Consider the following 22,413-nt stretch of genomic DNA (forward strand, 5'->3'; position numbering starts at 1 on the left):
AAATAGGTAGGACGGATTTCAGTTTTCCTGCATTAAAATCACCGGCCACTAAGAGCGCTACTTCTGGAAGAGCATTTTCTTGTTTGCTTATGGCCCTATACAGCTTGTTGAGTGCGGTCTTAGTGCCGGCATCGGTTTGTGATTGTAAATAGACAACTATGAAAAAAAAAGGAGAAACGCGCGCACACGCACACACCTCCCCCTTGATCTTACTCAACGTCCTGTCCTGCCAAAAAACTAGCTAGATGTACAGTATATTATCAGTGTCCTTGTTCCGCCACGACTGAGAAACATAAGATATTGCAGTTTCAGGTCCCGTTGATAGGATAGTCTCGAACTGAGCTCGTCCAGTTTGTTCTCCAGTGATTGTACTTTCACCAATAGTAGAGGGTATAAGCAGTTTATGTACTCGCCGACGTAGTTTCGACAGGGTGCCAACTTGTTGGCCTCTCTTACGCAGCCTTTTTCTTTTTCAAGTCTCTGGGATTAGCCTGGTCCAGGGTGAGCAATATGTCCTCTGCCTCCGACTCGTTGAAGTAGAAATCTTCATCCAAATTGAGGTTAGTGATCGCTGTCTGACAAGTAGTACGGAGGTGCGGCTTGGAGTATTGCGTCGTCGTCCAATATAATGTTCTCTCTATGAATCTGATTATGTTTTTCCCACAATTAGTTTTCATCATGAGCAAAAGCTATTGGTTTTCTACCCAAAGTTGCAAAGAAAATGTTGTGGTCCATTTAATAAACACAAGAGACCAACATCATTTATAAGGGTGTGGCAGTAGCAGCAGGAATAGTGGCATCTAGTGGGAAAAACCGTGTACTTTCACACTAATTTATGGTAAATAATGGCAAATTTCTCTGAACAAGGGAAAAAACATTACCAGATTCACAGGGAATACGTCACATAGGATGAAGAAGCAATACTCCAAGTCGCAGCTCCATACTAACTTGTCAGACAGAGAACTGATACTGTATACTGGTTGTTGGGGTGGGATTGCCGGGGGGGGGGGGGGGGGGGGGGGGTCCATGGGTGGCTTTGATTTTTATTGAATTCTAATGTCTTACTCATTGTCAGAAAGAATTATGGCCCAAATCAAATGTTTGGTACTATATTTATTTTAGATTATATGAATCAGAGAAATTAAAATGGCCATCAATTAGCTTAAATTCTCAGTGATCAAATTATATTGCAACAAAATAATGGTTGAGGAATGCTTAGCTTATCTGTTTCTATACGATTTCAGAACAATCTGAGATGGTGGGTGTCGAAATCCTCTTTGTGCTTTTTGAGGTGGAATGACCCATTGGGTAAGAGATATCAAAGGGAGAATAGACACCTCAACAACTGCTTGGACGCTCAATAAATATGCTAGTGTGAAGACTATTACCACAAAAAAGACAAATTGTTAATTCCAGAGGAATTTAATTATAAAAATGGCATGTCCTTTTGAGGTTTGTGGGCAAAAGTCACACAATGAAGCAATTTGTAGTCAACTATGATGAATAAAAGAGTGTTTCACATTTGGCCAAATTTCTACAAGAGCCACTTGAATCCCGATCCCAGGTTGGCCAGGACTTGCCCAGGGCTAAGTGTAAGTGACCATTTAGAACACATGAATATCGCAACGTGAACATCCCACGCTTCTCTCAGAGAGCAGGCATTACTGTTAAAGAAGAAAAAAAGAAAAGAAAGAAAAACAGCCTAAGTAACCCTGTGCACCTTTAAAGAAGGACTCAATACTTTTTTGGGGCAATTAATTAATGGAACGTCAAGCTAACCAGAATTATTCCATTGTGTTCTTGGTGTGGTTTTAAAATGTCTGGATGTGAAGATGTTTTTTCAGGTGTCTTTCTATTGAAGAACCACCACAGTAGTACAACGATCCCATAAAATTCAGGATGATCAAATCAAACCTTGAGCACAGATATTAACTCCATGATCCTCATACAAATTAGGCTGTAAATTAGCATTCGCAGTTAAATCAAAAAAACTGTTTGAATTTCTCAGACAGAATGTAAACTGACAGTGGCTAAACCAAGAGTCAGGGTGCTTATCCTTCCCTCTGGTTGAGAGGAAATAATTGCAGAATGAATAACAGTGAACTTAGGCATTTTGCTTGCTTGTGTTCTTACAGTAAACCTACGACGGCAGTTACGTTGCGCTAATCTGTTGTCCTGACACCTGTTCCTGTTTAAGAGCCAATCACAGCCTCGTTCCTTGGCAGACAAGCCGTCTGAGGCTTGTCTGCAGTACCACAATATGAAGGCTCTCCTGGCTAAAACAACTAGGCCAGTCTGGGCCATAGAACGCAGTTGTTTTTTTAGACAAGCAAAAATTGGTCCCAGTAGCTGATACCAGAGATATCCCAAAATATGTGGGGGCAAATTGTTGGCCTCTTTCTGCCGAGCCTGAGAGGTACTCAAAATAAATGTGTTTAAGCTCCATACAGTATGTAAGTGGTCCGTCCGAAGACCTCTTAAAGTGTATGAGCTCCATCATAGAGCTGGGCCTGTATCCAAAAAGTGACTCAGAGTAGGAGTGCTGATGTAGGATCAGGTCCCAACCTGTCCATAGGCCGTCATTGCAAATAAGAATTTGTTCTTAACTGACTTGCCGAGTTAAATAAAGGTTAAACTATTCATTATAATCTAAAAGGCAAAACTGACCATAGGTCAGCACTCCTACTCAGATGCTTTGTGGATACAGGCCCTGACCTGCATGGCTACAGATCCCCCAATCCGATTTAGTTATGTCATTTACAGAAGGAAAAAGTCAGAGCATGGCCTTGGCGGTACCACACATCTGTCAAAGACCGATGTTACGTGTAAATCAACTTTAAACTTTGTTAACAGGATCACAGTTTTTACCGCTGTAAAGCATCACAGAGACATCTTAACTTAATTTGGGAAACAGATGTCAAAGTGAAAGAAAAGCATAGTTTTCCCCCCCACATTGGGGGATTCCTTAGCACAGACCCCTATATTAACATAACTAGAAATGTTAGGATATGTCAATGAATAATAAACAGTTAGGTCAGTATTTATTTACTATGGTATATGCAGGGCCTTTCCATTCATATAGCTGAGCCAAGCAAATGTTTTTGCGAAGTCAGATCAGATAAGCAAGTCTATCATTAACTAGGACTGGGAAATGCCAGGGACCTCTCGATAGATATTATTATGATACTTAGGTGCCCATACGATATGTATGGCGATTGTCACAATTCTATATACTGCGTGCACAATTATTAGGCAAATTGTATTCCTCTGGATTAATTTTATTGTTGAACAAACACTATGCTCTCAGTCAATCCAAAATGTTATTGAACCTCAAACCTGAATGTAACAAAGGAAAAGGGAGTTTTGTCTTTCTCAGGGAAATATATAAAAGTGTGCAGAATTATTAGGCAACTATTAGTGTGCAGAATTATTAAGCAACTAAATTACAAAAATAATTTCTCTCAACTCACTTGTTTATTCTCAATTTTTAGAGTAAGTGTAACAGATAAGTAACAAAATGACAATTATATAACAGTTTTGGCCTTTCAAAAATATTCAGTGACCAATATAGCACCCTTATTTTCAATAACTGCCATGAGCCTTCCATCCATGGAGTCTGTCCGTGAACAGATCAAGAAACTATCAATTTTCTCTGAAGCAGCAACCACAGCCTCCCAAATGCTGTTCAAAAAGGTGTATTGTCTTCCATCACTGTAAATCTCACATTTGAGAAGGGCCCACAAATTCTCAATAGGATTTAAGTCAGATGAGGAAGGGGGCCAGGTCATTATTCAGGCATCGTTGAGGCCCTTGCTGGCTAGCCAAGCAGTGGAGTACTTGGATGCATGTGATGGAGCATTGTCCTGCATAAAGATCATGGCCTTCTAGAATGCTGAGGACTTCTTCCTGTACCACTGTTTGACGAAAGAATCTTCCAGAAACTGGCAGTAGGTTTGGGAGTTGAGTTTCAGTCCATCTTCAACCCGAAAAGGTCCAACTACCTCATCCTCAATGATAGCAGCCCATACCAGTATCCCTCCTTCACCTTGCTGGCACCTGACTCAAAGTGGTGCCCTGTGTCCATTACTGATCCAGCCACGGGCCCATCCATTTGGTCCTCAAGAGTCACTTTCATTTCATCTGTCCATAAAACCTTTGAAAAATCTGTCTTCAGGTATTTCTTTGCCCAATCTTGACGCTTCAACTTGTGAATCTTATTCAGTGGTGGTCTTGTTTCAGTCTTCTTGACCTTGGCCATGTCTCTGAGCACTTGACACCTTGTACTTCTGAACACTCCAGGTAGGTTGCAGTTCTGGAATACGGTGGCACTGGAGGATAATGGGTTCCTGGTAGTTTGACGTGTAATTCTTCTCAAGTCTTTTGCAGTTAATTTGCGCCTTTTCTTCCCCATGCGTTTTTTGCGCCCCAGTTGACTATTCGCAACAACATTTGAATGTCCGGTGGTCACACCTCAATAGTTTAGCCATTTAAAGAGTGTCGCATCCGTCTGAAAGGCATTTTAAATGTTTGGCTTTTCAGTGTCAGTTAAATTAGTTTTTTGGCCCATTTTACCTGAGGTAATGAGGCTGCCTAATAATTATGCACACCTTGATATAAGGTGTTATTCACTTTCGCCACACCCTCCCTCATTACACATCACCTGAAAATGATTAAATCCAATAAGCATTCAAGTTTATATGGTTTGGAGTTCCAAAATGTGAATAGAAACAATGATAAGATCAGAATACTCACTTGCCTAATAATTGTGCACGCAGTGTATGCATTACGATTCGATATGGTGATTTTATTGCGATTCGATGTTCCAAACATATTGCTCACCACATGTCTGCTGCAAAGGGACAAGAGAGCCATGAGAAAACAAGTTTATCATCAGTCATGGAAATAAAATTGATGAAAACAAGATATGAAGGAAAAATACTGGAGTTTTGGTGCAGGAACAGCCAACTAGCGTAAAAAGTATATTGCGATATTTTCAAAGCAATATGATATCGTTAAAAATCATATCCAGATATGCAACTATAGATTTCCCCCCCCCCCCCATCACTATCATTAACTAGTACTGAGAAACACAGGAAGTGTTCAAGCAACAGCTAATCAAATCACTGTAGGACTATTTGCTATCAGAGACTGAAATGACATGTTTCAAAAATGACCGAGCCGATTTGGAATAGGGTGCCTTTTCAGGTTATTTTAAAAAGTGTAAACAGAAAGCAAAAAAAAGATTTTTTTTTAAATAAAAGAACGCTGCAATCACTCCACTACACTTCCTGCTGTACACCTTCCACAAACACCCTTCACGCATCGGGCAGCAGAAAAAAAGACAACGTTGAAAATAAAAACACACACTATTATGTGAGCTCTCTGACATCCTGGATTCGACTCCGGACGAGAGGCAGCGAGACACGTGGCGTATGTAACCTCTGTCTGCACGGTGTTTGTCAGCCATTAAAGGAAAAGGTTATCAGACAGTGGTGTCAGACCCTTGAACGTAACAGTATGATCATCCCTAGTGAAGATCTCATACCTTGTCCCATACTCGTGTATGTTTTCCTAATAACATTGTGGTCAGATCCTAGTATTTGTTTTCTGTCATGATGTTCAGATTCACAAATAAAGTTGACCATGTCATATTTCAAAATCCTGTATTCCTTACAGAACGAAATGGAGGACAAAAGATTTGAGACTAAAAACGGGAGAAGCAGCAGGAACAGAGAGTCGATTTTAATATTGCTCCAAAACACCTGAAATTCATCGGAGAGTTAACAGTGAATGTGTGGGTGTGCAGCAGTGGATCCTACATCAAGTGTATTCAGGGCTGAAAGAGTCACTTGGGATACTCAGACTATTTTTATTTTGATGAATGTGCAGAGAAAATAACTAATTTCCTTTCTGCCTCTGAGCGATCTTAAAAAAAAAAAAAAGAAGAAAAAAAAAAAAAGAGCTCCTCTCTGCTAAATGAACGTTTCCATAATCCCAGTGTGCACTTCTCTGGGCCTCAGTGCTCCACTTCATACCATATCCTAGCTAAATGTGCAGCCTAATACGCTGCTCTACGGCTGTAAATGTTCACGTTACAAGAAGGATATTCCATTAGGGCTGGGCATTACCAGGGACCTCATGATACAATATTATCACGATACTTAGGTGCCGATGCGCTATGCATTACGATTTTCACGATTCTATATGCATTGCGATTCGACACCGACTTTGTGATTCGATGTTCCAAGCATATTGCTAACCACGTCCTGCTGCAGAGGGACAAGAGATAAAACGAGTTTTGATCAGTCATGGAAATATAAAAAAAACGTGCTGAAAACAAATTGCTTCCCTATTTAAAAAAAAATGGAGAACGAGCTATAGAGGAAAAGTTTTTGTGCAGGTACAACCAACTAGTGGAGAAATAATATTGCAATATTGTCACAATAATATCCCGACATGCAAATATGGATTTTTCCCCTAACACTATATTTGAAACAAATTATTCTTGCAGTAGAGTATACTACTCAGTTCCAACTGCATTTGAAATCATCTGCTTTTTCAAGGCTGTTGGCTTTTTTACTGAGAAGGAAATCGGTCTATAGATAAATGTACCATCATACCTCATATGGTGTTCTATCCTATACATTTGTTATCCAACATTGTCGGATTCAGCTTGTAAAACGATTATTTTACAAATGTCAAGGGTTCAAGGCTTAGCTAAAAATGCTACTTTACAACCTGAGGGACAAAATATTCCTTGTTGACATCACACTAAACTAGCCTACACTGTATAATTCAATAGAACCTAGGGTCAACTATGTCCGTAAGTAATACAAACTCTCACCATACTCTAGGCTAATAAAAACCTTTATGTAGTTGCTTGTGAGTGATGCGAATCCAAAAAGCTTGACAAGAGGCATGTTACTAAACCTGTTTAAAGCTGTGCTGTCTGCTAGCACAATGACTGGTTTGACTGTGGACTTGGACTGAGCCCACATCTTTCAATCATCACATCACAAGGTTTCTGAGAATGAGGCTACGGTGAGTGGGCTAATCTATTCCATTCATTTCCATACAACATCTGGGACTACTTCAACTGCTCATCCCTGCCCAGCAGAATTCTGAAGTGGTCTGGGATTTTTTTTTTATCTCATGGCTTGTATGAACGCTAGGTCTATGTGATCTCAGGGTAGAGATGGGCACGCACACGGACACACAAATAGCCTTTCACAGTGCACTCAACACTCAACATTCTCAAGACACCATCCTGGGGTAAAATATCTAACCGCGGCGTGCTGACAGAGACTGAAGGGCAGACTGAAATGAATGAAGTGAATTCTCAGCGGGAGTGGCTCTGGCGGCTCTTCACTCATTTGCATGCGAAAACATAGACGGGCTCCTCGGTCACCTGTGACCACATGAACCTCACAATTCCTCGGAAGTTTCACACGTCCCGAACACTCCGCTCCAGTATTCAAGGTAAAGACCCACATGAACCCTTTCCTTGCCACAAAATCAAATCAAAGTTTGTCACGTGCGCCGAATACAACAGGTGTAGACCTTACAGTGAAATGCTTACTTACAGGCTCTAACCAATCGTGCGAGAAAAAAAGGGTGTGTGTGTGTAGGTAAGAAAAGAACTAAAACAACATTAAAAAGACATTTGAAAATAAGAGTAGCAAGGCTATATACAGACACCGGTTAGTCAGGCTTATTGAGGTAGTATGTACATGTAGATATGGTTAAAGTAACTATGCATATATGATGAACAGAGAGTAGCAGTAGCGTAAAAATCTCAGGTTCTGTAAGTCACCGCAAGATAACGAAGGTGCACGCCATTCCTAAAAGGCTTAAATTGGAGCTGATGAGATGCTTTTACATAGTCATGAAGCTTTTCAAACCAAACAGTCAAATACCCCTACTTCGTGTTGCCTACCACCTGTATGCCCTCTAAGATCCCTCACTGTGTTTTGCGAGCAGGCCCAGGTGTATAGAAGCTGGTGTGAAACAGAGCAAGTCGCACACGGAGAGAGAGTCCTGCTCCTCCTCACACACAGCTCCTGTTACCGCCAGTGTGCTGTGTGCAGCAGGGCCTGAAACAGGGCAAGACAGATGCCTGGCATAACAGGAGAATCTCACCCTCGATACAGAGGAAAGAAAATAACTGCCTCTTGACTTCCAGGGTTTCAGATACAAGAACAACAACCTCTCGAGTGCAAAGACAGGCTACACCTCTGCATTAGTCTTCACATAAATGGGGGGATTCTCATCGCATTATGAAATAGGCCTAGACAGACTCAATGACTTTGACCACAGGTACAATTTAGAAATGTTATTTTAAAGGTGTTCCTGTACTGTTAGGCTATAACATTTAATTTCCGATTTATGAATGGGAAAGTGAAAATCATTTCGTTGTAGTTTCACGAGAAACTACGAATGTGTCCCAAATAGCAGCCTACTCCATATTTAGGTTACTACTTTTGACAGGAGCCCTTGTCTTGTGCACTAAGGGATTCGGGTGCCATTTGGGATGCACACTATATCCTTTCATTTGTGCCTGACAAACAAGGATTCCTGAGGCAGTACTGGTGTACACAACAGCTCCATGGCCAATGTGCCCGGTCAGTGCTGTTATCATTGTCTCACCAAGGACACGCCACAGCCTTTCCTAAACACCCCATTATCCCACTTAAAACTATTCAGCGCTGTTTGCTTCTCCTATTGAGATACAACTCATCTCAGTTAACCTTGAGCAACTGTACAAGGCTTTCTGTAGGGTAAAGGGATCTCGACGATATCCATTTCATTGGATTGCTCGTGGAGTGAGACGGGAGGGGACAGGAGTCAGGCCTACTGCTTGGCTGGCCGGTCTTGCATTTGTAAATGGGACTGTAGACCGGAGCGGGTCCAGCTAACTGGCAGGTTCATCTGTCTGTAAAAAGCTGGGAGCTGCAGCACACCACAGCAGTGGGACAGGACTCTATCAGCTCTAAACTCACACCCATTCATTTCGCTAGGTTACACCGCTATTGTACAAAACATTAGGAAGACCTGCTCTTTCAATGACAGACTGACCAGGTGAAACAAATCAAAGTTTGTGTCATGTGCGCCGAATACAACAGGATAATAACAGTGGCGAGGCTATATACAGGCACCAGTTAGTCGGGCTAATTGAGGTAGTATGCACATGTAGGTATGGTTAAAGTGACTATGCATATATGATAAACAGAGTAGCAGTAGCGTAAAAGAGGGGTTGGTGGGTGGTGGGACACAACGCAGATAGTTCGGGTAGCCAATGTGCGGCGGCACCGGTTAGTCGGGCTAATTGAGGTAGTATGTACATGAATGTATAGTTAAAGTGACTATGCATATATGGTAAACAGAGAGTAGCAGTAGTGTAAACATTTGATTACCTGTTCAGGAGTCTTATAGCTTAGGGGTAAAAGCCATTGAAAAGCCTTTTGGTCCTAGACTTGGCACTCTGGTACCGCTTGCCATGCGGTAGTAGAGAGAACAGTCTATGACTGGGGTGGCTGGGGTCTTTGACAATTTTTAGGGCCTTGCTCTGACACCGCCTGGTGTAGAGGTCCTGGATGGCAGGAAGCTTGGCCCCAGTGATGTACTGGGCCGTACACACTACCCTCTGTAGTGCCTTGCGGTCAGAGGCCGAGCAGTTGCCATACCAGGCAGTGATGCAACCAGTCAGGATGCTCTCGATGTTGCAACTGTAGAACCTTTTGAGGATCTGAGAACCCATGTCAAATCTTTTTAGTCTCCTGAGGGGGAATAAGCTTTATCGTGCCCTCTTTACAACTATCTTGGTGTGTTTGGACCATTCTAGTTTGTTGGTGATGTGGACACCAAGGAACTTGAAGCTCTCAACCTGCTTCACTACAGCCACATTGATGAGAATGCGTGCTCAGCCATCCTTTCCCTGTTGTCCACGATCATCTCCTTAGTCTTGGTTACGTTGAGGGATAGGTTGTTATTCTGGCACCACCCGGCCAGGTCTCGAACCTCCTCCCTATAGGCTGTCTTGTCGTCGTCGGTGATCAGGCCTACCACTGTTGTGTTGTCTGCAAACTTAATGATGGTTTTGGAGTCGTACCTGGCCACGCAGTCATGGGTGAACAGGAGGGGACTGAGCACACAGCCCTGAGGGTCCTCCAGTGTTGAGGATCAGCGTGGCAGATGTGTTGCTACCTACCCTCACAACCTGGGGGCGGCCCGCCAGGAAGTCCAGGATCCAGTTGCAGAAGGTGTTTAGTCCAAGGATCCTTAACTTTGTGATGAGCTGTGAGGGAACTATGGTGTTGAACGCTGAGCTGTAGTCAATGAATCCAGGTGAAAGCTATGATGCCTTATTGATGTCACCTGTTAAATCCACTTCACTCAAAACAGTGCAGATGAAGGAGAGGAGACAGGTTAAAGAATGATTTTTAAACCTTGAGACATGGATTGTGTATGTGTGCCATTCAGAGGGTGAATGGGCAAGACAAAAGATTTAAGTGCCTTTGAATAGAGTATGGTAGTAGGTGCCAGGCACACCGGTTTGAGTGTGTCAAGAACTGCAGCGCTGCTGGGGTTTTCCCACGCTCAACAGTTTCCCGTGTGTATCAAGAATGGTCCACCACACAAAGGACATCCAGCCAACATGACACAACTGTGGGAAGCATTGGAGTCCCTGTAGATCGCTTGACACCTTGTAGATTCCATGCCCCGACAAATTGAGACTGTTCTGCAGGCAAAGGGGGGTGCAACTCAATATTAGGAAGGTGTCCTTAATGTTTTGTACACTCAGTGTAAGCTAACACGTGTATTGTACTATACCCTTTATACTGTTTACATTTGAAAAAAATCAGACAAATACTGTTTCTAGTTTGACTGTACATTTTTAGCTGTAATCCTACAATAGGATCCTCTTTAGTCTCATTCAAGCCTGCTGCTTCAGGAGAACCATGTCTAACAGACTAGAAACCAACTACAATGACAGCATCTGTCAACCATTCGTTTGTACAACACAACACATATTTGGTGGACTATACGAAAACCAGCATACCCTTGCCTGGGAAAACGAGGCCAAATTAGCGAGAGCAACTTAACACCACTTGGCAAATTAGCCGACATCTGGAGTGAATGACAGGCACTCGAATCGTATTAATTGTGACCGTGAGAGGGCAGGCAGGGAAGCAACGCATTTTTTATTTTTTTTCCTGAAGGATGCCATCTAAAGCTAAACATTTCCTCCTGAATATTCAGGCCAAGTGAATACAATATTCATTTTGCTGCAGGAGAACAGTTGATGCATAACAATGAGAGCTGCTAATGAAATCAACCATCAAGCTGAAATACATACATATTAAACCGGGGTCTCAGTGTCACTCGCATTTCTCTATGCATCGTTTGTTCTTTTTCTCATTTCTCTCCCTGACCTTTCAATATTTTTGTCTTATCTTGAATTTGCTCACAGCCAAGAATGATTGCATTTTATGACGATTTTATTCTGGTCATGTACAAATAATCTTCGACTGGGTCTCTGAAAGCTTGCATTTTCTGACCGTATTAAAAAAAAAAAAAAAAGGTTGTTTTCGCAAACAATGCATTTTAAAAATGTTATTTGGACAAGAAATTCCTGAGCCATTTCATGAGTCCAAAGATCGTAAATTAAGTGTAATTGCCATTCTCCAAACGTCCGTTTGTGCCAAAAGAGTATAGGCTTACTTATGCAACTTACGTCATTTATAGCAGAGTGTTTAAGTCATTAGAAGTAGGCTAATCCATTGCAAATCTTGTTTAACGATCAGGTTTAGTCAAATCAATGATCGTAATTGTTAAACAAAACAAAACGCAGGGAACCTATTTACAGTGTTCAGCCAGAAAAAGATACCCGTGTTTACATTTGATGTCCGTGTAAACACTTGCATTCACACACAGTGTATTTAATCAAGTACAGGACCAATGGGAGTGAGAAAACCAAAGCACTTAGGCTAAAATCTGTGTAGCAGTTTGCTGTATCTACGAATACCTGACGAAAATAGCCTACATTTTAGACAAAACAGCAGGTAGCCTTGTAGTAATATTCATTAAATAAAGGGTCCCTCTTAGGAATGATGAAAAAAAAGGCAGTGATTTAAAAAAAAATGTTTTTGCCTAAGCCCTATACAGCACAAGCCAATGCTAGTTTCCTGACTCCACATATAGATCTTTCCCTTAAATTGTCATTTGAATAATTTTTGCACATTCCTTGTAAACAAAGGGAGGTGGATAATTGATCAAAGTGGGAGAAAGGGATCCCGGTGAGTGGTGGAAGGTCAGACCCCGCCAGCCACCCGAGAGAGCTGATAGGGGGAAAAACAGCCCCATTGCTCCCGAGCTGCCATTCCTCTTCCCTGACAAAGACTCCATCTGCCACCGAGCCATTCGCAGCCTCCGATTCAGAATACCAATGATTCCCAACCATTCTGCAAGTCTAGCGTTCACCTTGGTATCACCTCTACGTGCGTCTGATGCGCTGACGGTACAGATCTCCTCCCTGCAGGCGGCAGTGCACTGCAGGCTGCCAGCCCAGCCCGCCACAGAGCACAGCACTCATACAGCTAAGTGGCATTTATGCAGTTCCTGGAAGGACAGCATTTTATTAGCATCAATATTATTGAAGCCATTTTAGATCTGTGTGAGATTTCCAACCCATTATAATTCACACTCAAATTGTAATAAGAGGTGATTGGCAAAGTAGGAAGGATTTAAAATCATGCCAAAGTAAAGAGAGTGGGATGCTTTACCTGCAAATCACAGTGATTTCAGGGAACACGGTCTGAAAGGATTTTCTTTTTGCCGTGCATAGTGTGTGGTGTGCATTTTGCCAGCCCTCAGAGGCGATGGGAGTCACAGTGAGAGGGTGGAAAAATCCCCTGGCCTCTGCTGAAGTCTCAATGCCAGCATTAAGGGAAAAGGCAGGCAGCTGGTCCTAACAACCCAATGATAAAGAGAATTCAATTTTCCCCTTCGCCATCTGCACACCAAACCACAGAGAGACACTTATGGGACAGCCTCCTCTCCTATTAGAAAAATTCCCTTGTGTAGACCATGCCAGTGCTGTCCCAAGACCCTGTCTTCCCTGACCTCTCGACCCTGAGGGGAAGCGCCGGGATTAGTTCAAGTTTATTGACAACAAATTAGCGTCTGTGGTGGGCGCAGCTGGCCGGAGCTCATCCCTCAGCTTCAAATAACAATTCTGTAATTACTCCCCCTCACGTTCACAGTTATACTGTATTCCCACTGCCTTTAAAAAGTGAGGAATAACGCACAAATCCAATCAGAGCCAGAATGAGATATGGAAATTCCCTGATGCGTGGTTGCTTCAAAATGGGGCTGTTTCTCATGTCTACTTCTCATGGTCTTGAGGCCTTGAGAGAAAAGGTCACACTAGGCCTTGTACTAAGCACACGTTAGTCCGAAACTAAAATGCTTCAACTGGCTTTGTTTCAAGTTGGCGATACCTCCGCCAGGGGGGCTACTGAGGTTAGTATGTAACACCAGAGAGAAAAGAAGGGCGGGCGGGGGGGGGGGGTTCAGTGGGATCTATCCTATCGGTTTAGGAGACAGCACTTAAAGCAAGACCTGTGTGACCACCTCCCTCCAGTCAGATCCCCGGGGAGCACAGCCACCCTGACCCCAGCTGTCTCAGCCAGCAGACACACACAAATCCCCTGCCTCGGCCTCCCTTGCATCTCCACCCTTGCCCTCCTGCAGTCCTCAGCCTGCCTGCTTTTTAAAAACACACCCAACCACCTAGCCCCGACAGTCTCTCCCCCCCTCTCCATATGCAGATACACGGCTCACTGCAGATGACCTACAATCGCTTGGCAAATTGAAGCGCAACAATCATGATAGTGTAACAGCGCAACGGAATCAAGGCAGTGTGCTTCATTAAGGTACATTATTTCCTGCTATATTTGCCTTTCCGAAGAGGCATAAATATTTGGCTCCGTTTGTGCACACATTAGCAGCAAGGCATGCATGCATGCACCACAGTCACACAGGGGAGACGGAATGAGTGGTTTACACCCTTCCAATGACAAGCGATATCTAACGTCTCCACCGAAGATCTGAGGATGAATTCATTCAGGGAATGTATTGAACAGAGACACAAGAATCCAGAGAGGTTGAGCAGATGAGAAGTGACAAAAGTCGGACTTCTCGGTCTCCACAGTACAACAGTAAAGCTGCTGACCACAGCACAGTTGTTGACAATTGGCACGTTACAAAGTAGCATAAAACAGAGGCCGTGGGTGTCGGATGAGGTTACCAGTATGCTGCATAATTCACAAGTGTAAAGCCCCACTGATGTGTCTCACAGACGGTCGCCTTTCAGAGAGAGCGGTCTGACGCTGAACAAGCTCAAGTGTAGCACGATATCTCGCAGACTGTATTAGGGCTTAACTGAATGAATAGCCTACACTAAATGTTTGCATAAAAATCTGTTTATTGGTAGCGTACACAGAGTTGCAGACATTGTCGCAGGTGCAGCATAGTGCTTGTGTTTTAGCTCCAACAGTGCAGTAATATCTAGCAATAAAAATATTTAAATGAACACACTATCCAGATAAAATATAAATTAATAAATATCAGAACGAGCAATCTAAGAGGCCAGAAAAAAAATTACGAAATAAAATCTCTATCACACACAGTCTGGATACACCTACTCATTCAAGGATTTCTCTTTATTTTTACTATTTTCTACATTGTAGAATAATAGTGAAGACAACAAAACTATGAAATAACACATATGGAATCATGTAGTAACCAACAAAAAAAAAAAGTGTTAAAACAAATATTGTATATTTGAAAATTTTCAAAGTAGCCACTCTTTGCCTTGATGACAACTTCATGAAGTACAGTAGTCACCTGGAATGAATTTCAATTAACAGGTGTGCCTTGTTAAAAGTACATTTGTGGAATTTCTTTCCTTTTTAATGCGTTTGAGCCAATCAGTGGTGTTGTGACAAGGTAGGGGGGTATATAGAACACAGCCCTATTTGGTGAAAGACCAAGTCCATTATTACTTTAAGACATGATGGTCAGTCAATACGGAACATTTCAACTGCAGTCACAAAAACCATCAAGCGCTATGATGAAACTGGCTCTCATGAGGACCGCCACAGGAAAGGAAGACCCCGAGTTACCTCTGCTGCAGAGGATAAGTTCATGAGTTATCAGCCTCAGAAATTGCAGCCCAAATAAATGCTTCAGAGTTCAAGTAACAGACATCTCAACAGCAACTGTTCAGAGGAGGCTGCGTGAACCAGGCCTTCATGGTCGAATTGCTGCAAAGAAACCACTACTAAAGGACACCAATAATAAGAAGAGACTGCTCGTGTTTCTTGGCCCAAGCAAATGGACATTAGACCGGTGGAAATCTGGCCTTTGGTCCGATTAGTCCAAATTGGAGATTTTTGGTTCCATCCGCTGTGTCTTTGTGAGATGCAGAGTAGGTGAACGGATGATCTCCGCATGTGTGGTTCCCACCGTGAAGCATGGTGGAGGAGGTGTGATGGTGCTTTGCTGGTAACACTGTCAGTGATTTATTTAGAATGCAAGGCACACTTAACCAGCATGGCTACCACAGCATTCTGCAGCGATATACCATCCCATCTGGTTTACGCTTAGTGGGACAATCATTTGTTTTTACAACAGGACAATGACCCAACACACCTCCAGGCTGTGTAAGGGCTATTTGACCAAGAAGGAGAGTGATGGAGTGCTGCATCACATGACCTGGCCTCCACAATCAACCGACCTCAACCCAACTAAGATGGTTTGGGATGAGTTGGACCACAGAGGGAAGGAAAACCAGCCAACAACTGCTCAGCATATGCGGGAACTCCTTCAGGACTATTGAAAAAGCATTCCAGGTGAATCTGGTTCAGAAAATGCCAAGTGTGCAAAGCTGTCATCAAGGCAAAGAGCGGGCAGCTTAGAAGAATCTAAATATAAAAAATATTTTTATTTGTTTAACACTTTTTTGGTTACTACATGACTCCATATGTGTTATTTCGTAGGTTTGATGTCTTCACTAGTGTTCTATAATGTAGAAAATAGTAAAAAAAAAAATTAAGAAAAACGCTTGAATGAGTAGGTGTGTCCAAACTTTTGACTGGGACCATTCTTGATAGACACGGAAAACTGTTGAGCATTAAAAACCCAGCAGCGTTGCAGTTCTTGACACACCCAAACCAGTTTACCTGGCACCTACCATGGCACCACACCCCATCCAAAGTCAATTAAATCTTTTGTCTTGCCCATTCACCCTCTGAATGGCACACATACACAATCCATGTCTCAAGGCTTAAAAATCCTTCTTTAACCGATCTGCTCTCCTACATCTACACTGATTGAAGTGGATTTCAAGTGACATCAATAAGGGATCATAGCTTTCACCTGGATTCACCTGGTCAGTCTATGTCATGGAAAGAGCAGGTGTTCCTAATGTTTTGTACACTCCGTGTAATGGACAGTAGGTGAGCTATGAATAGAACACAGTACTTTCATATAAACTGGGTAAAACAGTATGTAAACATTAGGGATGCACCGATATTCCATTTGTCGATAGCCGATATTTTTATTGCAAAAAAAAAAAAAAAAAAACGATACCCGATATTAAAAATGTTTAGCGGCCTTTTAAGCATTCTAGTACAGTTAAAATAGTTGAAACACACACACCAAAAAGTTATTTTGTTGGTATTTGCGTATGCCCCCATTACTAGTAAAACATCATCAAAACCCATTTCTTTCACTTACTTGCTATGCTGTTTTGTTGTTCATTTGTTCAGTCTCAACCAGAATTTCATGATACATGTCAAGCAGTGAAGTTTCAGCTGTCTGTCCGTCCGTGGCCTCTCCTCCTCGGTGCACACTGTCACTGTGTCCGTTTCCATCTTGTCCAGCTGTGTCAAACATTTCATGTAAACCCTGTTTCTTGTTTACATTGAAGTAGCAGTCCTTGTACCTAGCATCGAGCACGGTGGCGACACAGTAAAGAGGCTCAGAGAGAATGCCACCGAACCACTTGTTCACAGCCTCTAGTACTTTTGCAAGTTAACCCCACGGTCTGTGTGGGCAGTTTTGTTGAGCAGGCGTTTCAATACCACGACAGAGGGTATCACGTCTGCTGCAGACACAGTTTACTAGCTTATTTCTCCAGTCAGTTGGAGCTAGGAGTGTGTTCATGTTTCCAAGTTTCAAACATGTTCTCAAATGCCATTGAAATGGCAGCAGTGGTATGAGAACCAGCACATTCTTGAGCATGCAATATGGCTTTCCTCTGTACGAAATCCTCTTCGGCCCACTGTGCTGTCAGATTCAGCATGCTCATGGGGCTGGCATCGCTGGTCCAAATGTCAGTCGTGACGCTAACAGCAGTGACGCCCATAGCAAGTAGCTCATAGATGTGCATTTCAACAATACTGTGCAACTCCGGTAGGACAACGTCCACGACAGAACGGTTGACTGTCAAGGACAATGAATTCCATTATCTTGGCGTTAAGTTGTCTCGCTGAAATGTTCTTACTCTTTCAAATGACTGCACAACTTGAACTTATTAAGTTGTTGGAAGTGTGCGCATAGTAATTCTTCTGCTTTTGTTCTGTGTAACGCTGTATTTTTCGTGGAGTCATTACGTCATCTACCTACATTATACCCGGGCTCCCGAATGGCGCAGCGGTCTAAGGTACAGCATCTCAGTGCTAGAGGCATCACTACAGACCCTGGTTCGAATCCAGGCTGTATCACAACCGGTTGGGAGTCCCATAGGGCAGCGCACAATTGGCCCAGCGTCGTCCGGGTTTGGCTGGTGTAGGCCGTCATTGCAAATAAGAATTTGTTCTTAACTGACTTGCCTGGTTAAATAAAGGTTAAATACAAATATAGGTATGGACATCGGTTTTGCACATCGGCGTTAAACTAGACAGACATCGGGCCGACCCCGATGTTGGCATTTTTAGCTACTATCATCCGATTCCGATATTTCGTGCATCCTTAGTAAACATTATTAAAGTGACCAGTGTTCAATGACTATGTACACTGGGCAGCAGTCTCTAAGGTGCAGGGTAGAGTACCGGGTGGTAGTTGGCTAGAACAGTGACTAAGGCTAGTGGTGACTATTTAACATTCTGATGGCCTGGAGATGGAAGCTGTTTCTCAGGCTCTCGGTCCCAGCTTTGATTCACCTGTACTGTCTCCGCCTTCTAGACGGTAGCGGGGTGAACAGGCCGTGGCTCGGGTGGCTGAGGTCCTTGATGATCTTACTGGCTTTCCTGTGACAAGCCGAATTTCTTCAGCCTCCTGAGGCAACACAGTGCTAGCCACAGTGCATAGCCTAACTGACATGTGAGCAACCAGCACTAAAACCAAATACGGGGGACAAAGTTTGAACAGTTTGTAGGAGAGGAGATTCAGCCAAGGCGTCTGGGGCGACTGGCTGGGCTGATGCAATCCATTGTGAAGTCCTAGCCTCTTGCGGCCCGGCCACCCACTGCTCGTGACCTTTGGGGTTTGTTCTACTCTCCCTGGGCTCGCCGGGGATTGACTATCTGGCTTGTGTCCCGAATGGCACCCTCTACCCATTGTAGTGCACTACTTTTGACAAGGGCCAATGGGGTTCTGGTCAAAAGTAGTGGACTATACAGGGAGTAGGGTGCCATTTGGGACACATACCCAGTCATTAAAACACCTGGCAGTCCCAATCGAATGAGGTGGAGCGCTCTGCTTCAGCATCACTGACTCCTTGGAAAATACCCCACCTTCACTACGGTTCCTCACAACACCGCTGGTCTGTTATTCACAGGAAGTCTTGCAATCTACGTAGGCTAATAATAACTGATGTTGTAGTTAGGGCTGGGAATGGCCAAGGACCTCAAGATATGATATTATCGCGATACAGTGCCTTCAGAAAGTAGTCTGCTTCTAAATCTGCATTGCTTGCTGTTTGGGGTTTTAGGCTGGGTTTCTGTATAAGCACTTTGTGACATCTGCGGATGTAAAAAGGGCTTTATAAACACATGTGACTGACATTCATACCCTGTGACTTATTCCACATTTTGTTGTGTTACAACCTGAATTCAACATTGATAAAAAAGTGTTTCTGTTGTCACCCATCTACACACAATACCCCATAATGACAAAGTGAAAACATGTTTTCAGAAATGTTTGCAAATGTATTGAAAAAGTCAATAATCATCTTTGGCAGCGATTACAGCAGTGAGTCTTTCTGGGTAAGTCTAAGAGCTTTGCACAACATTTGCACATTCTTTTTTATATTCTTCAAGCTCTGTTAAGTTGGTTGTTGATCATTGCTAGACAGCAATTTTCAAGTCTTGCCTAGGATGTTCAAGATGATAAGTCAAAACTCTAACTAGGCCACTCAGGAACATTCAATGTCTGCTTTATAGGGTATTGTGTGTAGGCCAGTGACACAAAATCTCCATTTAATCAATTTTAAATTCAGGCAGTAACACAACAAGATGTGGAAAAAGTCCAGGGGAACAGAATACTTTCTGAAAGCACTGTATGTATTGAGATTCTCACAATTCTGTATGCATTGCGAATTCATATACTGTGATTTTACTGCAATTCGATGTTCCAAACATATTGCTCACCATACACTGAGTATACAAAACATTAAGATCATACTCTTTCCATGACATAGACTGACCGGGTGAATCCAGGTGAAAGCTATGATCCCTTATTGATGTCACCTGATAAATCCACGCCAATCAGTGTAGATGAAGGGGAGGAGACAGGTTACAGAAGGATTTTTAAGCCTCGAGACAATTGAGACATGGAGTGTGTATGTGTGCCATTCAGAGGGTGAATGGGCAAGACAAAAGATTGAAGTGCCTTTGAACAGGGTATGGTAGTAGGTGCCAGGTGCACCAGTTTGTGTCAAGAACTGCAACACTGCTGGGGTTTTCCACACTCAAAAGTTTGTGTGTATCAAGAATGGTCCACCACCCAAAGGACATCCAGCCAACTTGACAACTGCGAGAAGCATTGGAGTCAATATGGGCCAGCATCCCTGTGGAGCGCCTTCGACACCTTGTAGAGTCCATGCCCTGATGAATTGAGGCTGTTCTGAGGGCAAAAGGGAAGGTGTTCCTAATGTTTAGTATACTCAGTGTATGTCTGCTGGAGAGGGACAGCAGTCATGGAAATAAATGTGCTCCCTATTTAAAAAGAAGATGGAGAACAAGCTATGAAGGACAAATACTGGAGTTTGTGCCGGTACAGACAACTAATTCAAAAATAATATTGCGATATTGTCAAAATGGTACAAATCCAGACATCGTTTACGTAACTGTATCGATCCCCCCCCCATCACTAGTTGTAGTACACTGATACACACGTATCCTGTGTAGCGTTAGAAATCAACTTTGAAAAGAGTTCTTTCATCACCAGCTCCCTCTCCTCGTCCTTCCCTCTCCACCCACTGGCCCAGAGCAGGGAGGAGGAAGAGCGGAGGCTGAGGCTCGAGTATTTACTACCACATCATATTACACAGCCACAGCAATCTGTTAGCCCATCAAGCCCCACCGCAAAATACACTCTTTGAAGCCACACCGTTAACTGTAGGGAGGACATAGATATATATATTTTTTTAAAGGAGAAATAGAAAAATATCACTGGTGTTTCAGCACACTCAACCCCCCCACAGGGGGCGGACATCTCAGTAAAACACACCAGGCAATAGGGCTCTCCGAACCCCTTCCCTCCCCCACTTCTCATCTACCTACTTCTCCCATCCTGTCTCTTCAGCCTTTTCAGCAATAAGAGCAGGAGGAGAGTCAGGCAGGCTTCTAGGTAAACTCAAGGTTACTGATGACTACCATAGTACATTCTGGAAGGTTCCCACAACACACAACCTGGGACGATGGGATTCCTCTCCTCAATCCCCATTGCCATTCCAACTCTTTCTGGAACGCTGTGGATGACCCCGTCTCCTGGCAAAGCAACACAAAGATTCTAATAGGGTTTTCCTCAGGATCACAAAGTTACCTGAAGAACGTCCGTGCCCTCGGTTTAGCACATCGACTTTAGTAGAAAATAACACGTTGCCGAAGGTTACTTCGCATTGCCGTTTTACTTTCAACAATACACATTTCAAATGCTGCCGGAGGGAGAAAACAGGTCTGTGACACACTGTTTTGGTTGGACGTTTTACCGGTGAATAGAACAGTGAACAGTTCCAGTTTGACTGTCGAGCCTCGGATATGGCAGCCCCGAGAGGCACGACACGCAGCCAAGAGGAAAGGGGAAGTCCAGCAATAACACTGTCTTGCTATCAGTGACATACACTAGACACCTGATAATACCTGATCTTTCTCACACTGTATGCAACGGTTGAAAAACCAGTACAGAAACCAACGACTGAAATACTGAAGTATTTACAGTAAACGCCGGAGGTTTGCGCGATTCCTGAATCGAGGGACTTTTGAGGCATTACTCTGGAGGCTTGTGTGTTGTAAACATGTGTTCTACATTGCACCGCAAATAACTCTGGGGCTCCTCGCACCGTGTGGTAGTGATTGTTGCAGTCGTAAGTCAGACTGTCTGATAGGAGTGGAGCTGAAGCTTTGAGATGCCTCCTGACATTGTCTGGGGTGCAACACTACACTACTATTTACAGAGGCAGCCATGCAGCCACTATTCAAAGCTTCTTTATGCAAAGTGGCTCACTTTCAAATTCAAAACAAAGGCAAAAGGACAGCTCAAACTCCACCAATTACCCCAATTTGGTTGACAGTAATTTATTTGGAAATAGCCAAAAGTAATAGAATGCTTCTTTTCATACAGATTAGTATGTTTTGAAACTTTGACATGCTAATTCCATGCAAGACGGGCAAGCTAATTAGAAATTCGCAAACTGAGAGCAAAGTGTACTGTAGCACAAACTAATTCCATTAAAGAGGGCCTTGTTAAATCTAGGCCTAATTGGAAAATGCTCTAATCCTATACCTAAATAATGCTTTGAATTGAAGAGTTGTGCTTAGTCCAGTAGCCTATCCCTTCGTGACTTTCAAAGTCCAATTTGACAAAGTAAACAGATTTTCGGACGCAAAAAAAAAAAGGGAGACTTCAAACAAACAGTGGGGACAAAATTGTTTACAGCAGCGATGGGCGATTGGAATGCAGTCAGTGTGACCAAACACTTACTGTTGAAGGATCCTCAATTCTGTGACATCACGGCTCTGCAAGCTGAAACAGAAGACAACAGTCGGCTTAATTGCTTTATTTTATTGATTTATTCATTCACCATAATTCCTGCCTGAAAGCAATATGAAAATAAAAATGCTAAATAGAAGGGTTTAGGCCTTGAGGGGGGGGGAATACCTTATCCATTCTAACATCGACAGGGAA

General features: G+C 43.1%; 1 protein-coding gene across 8 annotated transcripts in view; it reads right to left on the reverse strand.

Annotated features, from left to right (window-relative positions):
• Positions 1-22,413, reverse strand: part of LOC115160709 (bromodomain adjacent to zinc finger domain protein 2B) — a 98,949-nt gene that overhangs the window by 65,391 nt on the left and 11,145 nt on the right. For 7 of the 8 annotated variants that reach the window (XM_029711013.1, XM_029711012.1, XM_029711006.1 and 4 more), the window contains exon 2: positions 22,210-22,251. The exons of the other annotated variant lie outside the window; for it this stretch is intronic. The gene's annotated coding sequence lies outside the window, so the exon portion shown is untranslated. The remainder of the gene's footprint in view (positions 1-22,209; positions 22,252-22,413) is intronic. 8 annotated transcript variants of the gene reach the window in all.

This window comes from Salmo trutta, chromosome 24 (genome assembly GCF_901001165.1).
Source record: "Salmo trutta chromosome 24, fSalTru1.1, whole genome shotgun sequence".
Taxonomy (NCBI): domain Eukaryota; kingdom Metazoa; phylum Chordata; class Actinopteri; order Salmoniformes; family Salmonidae; genus Salmo; species Salmo trutta.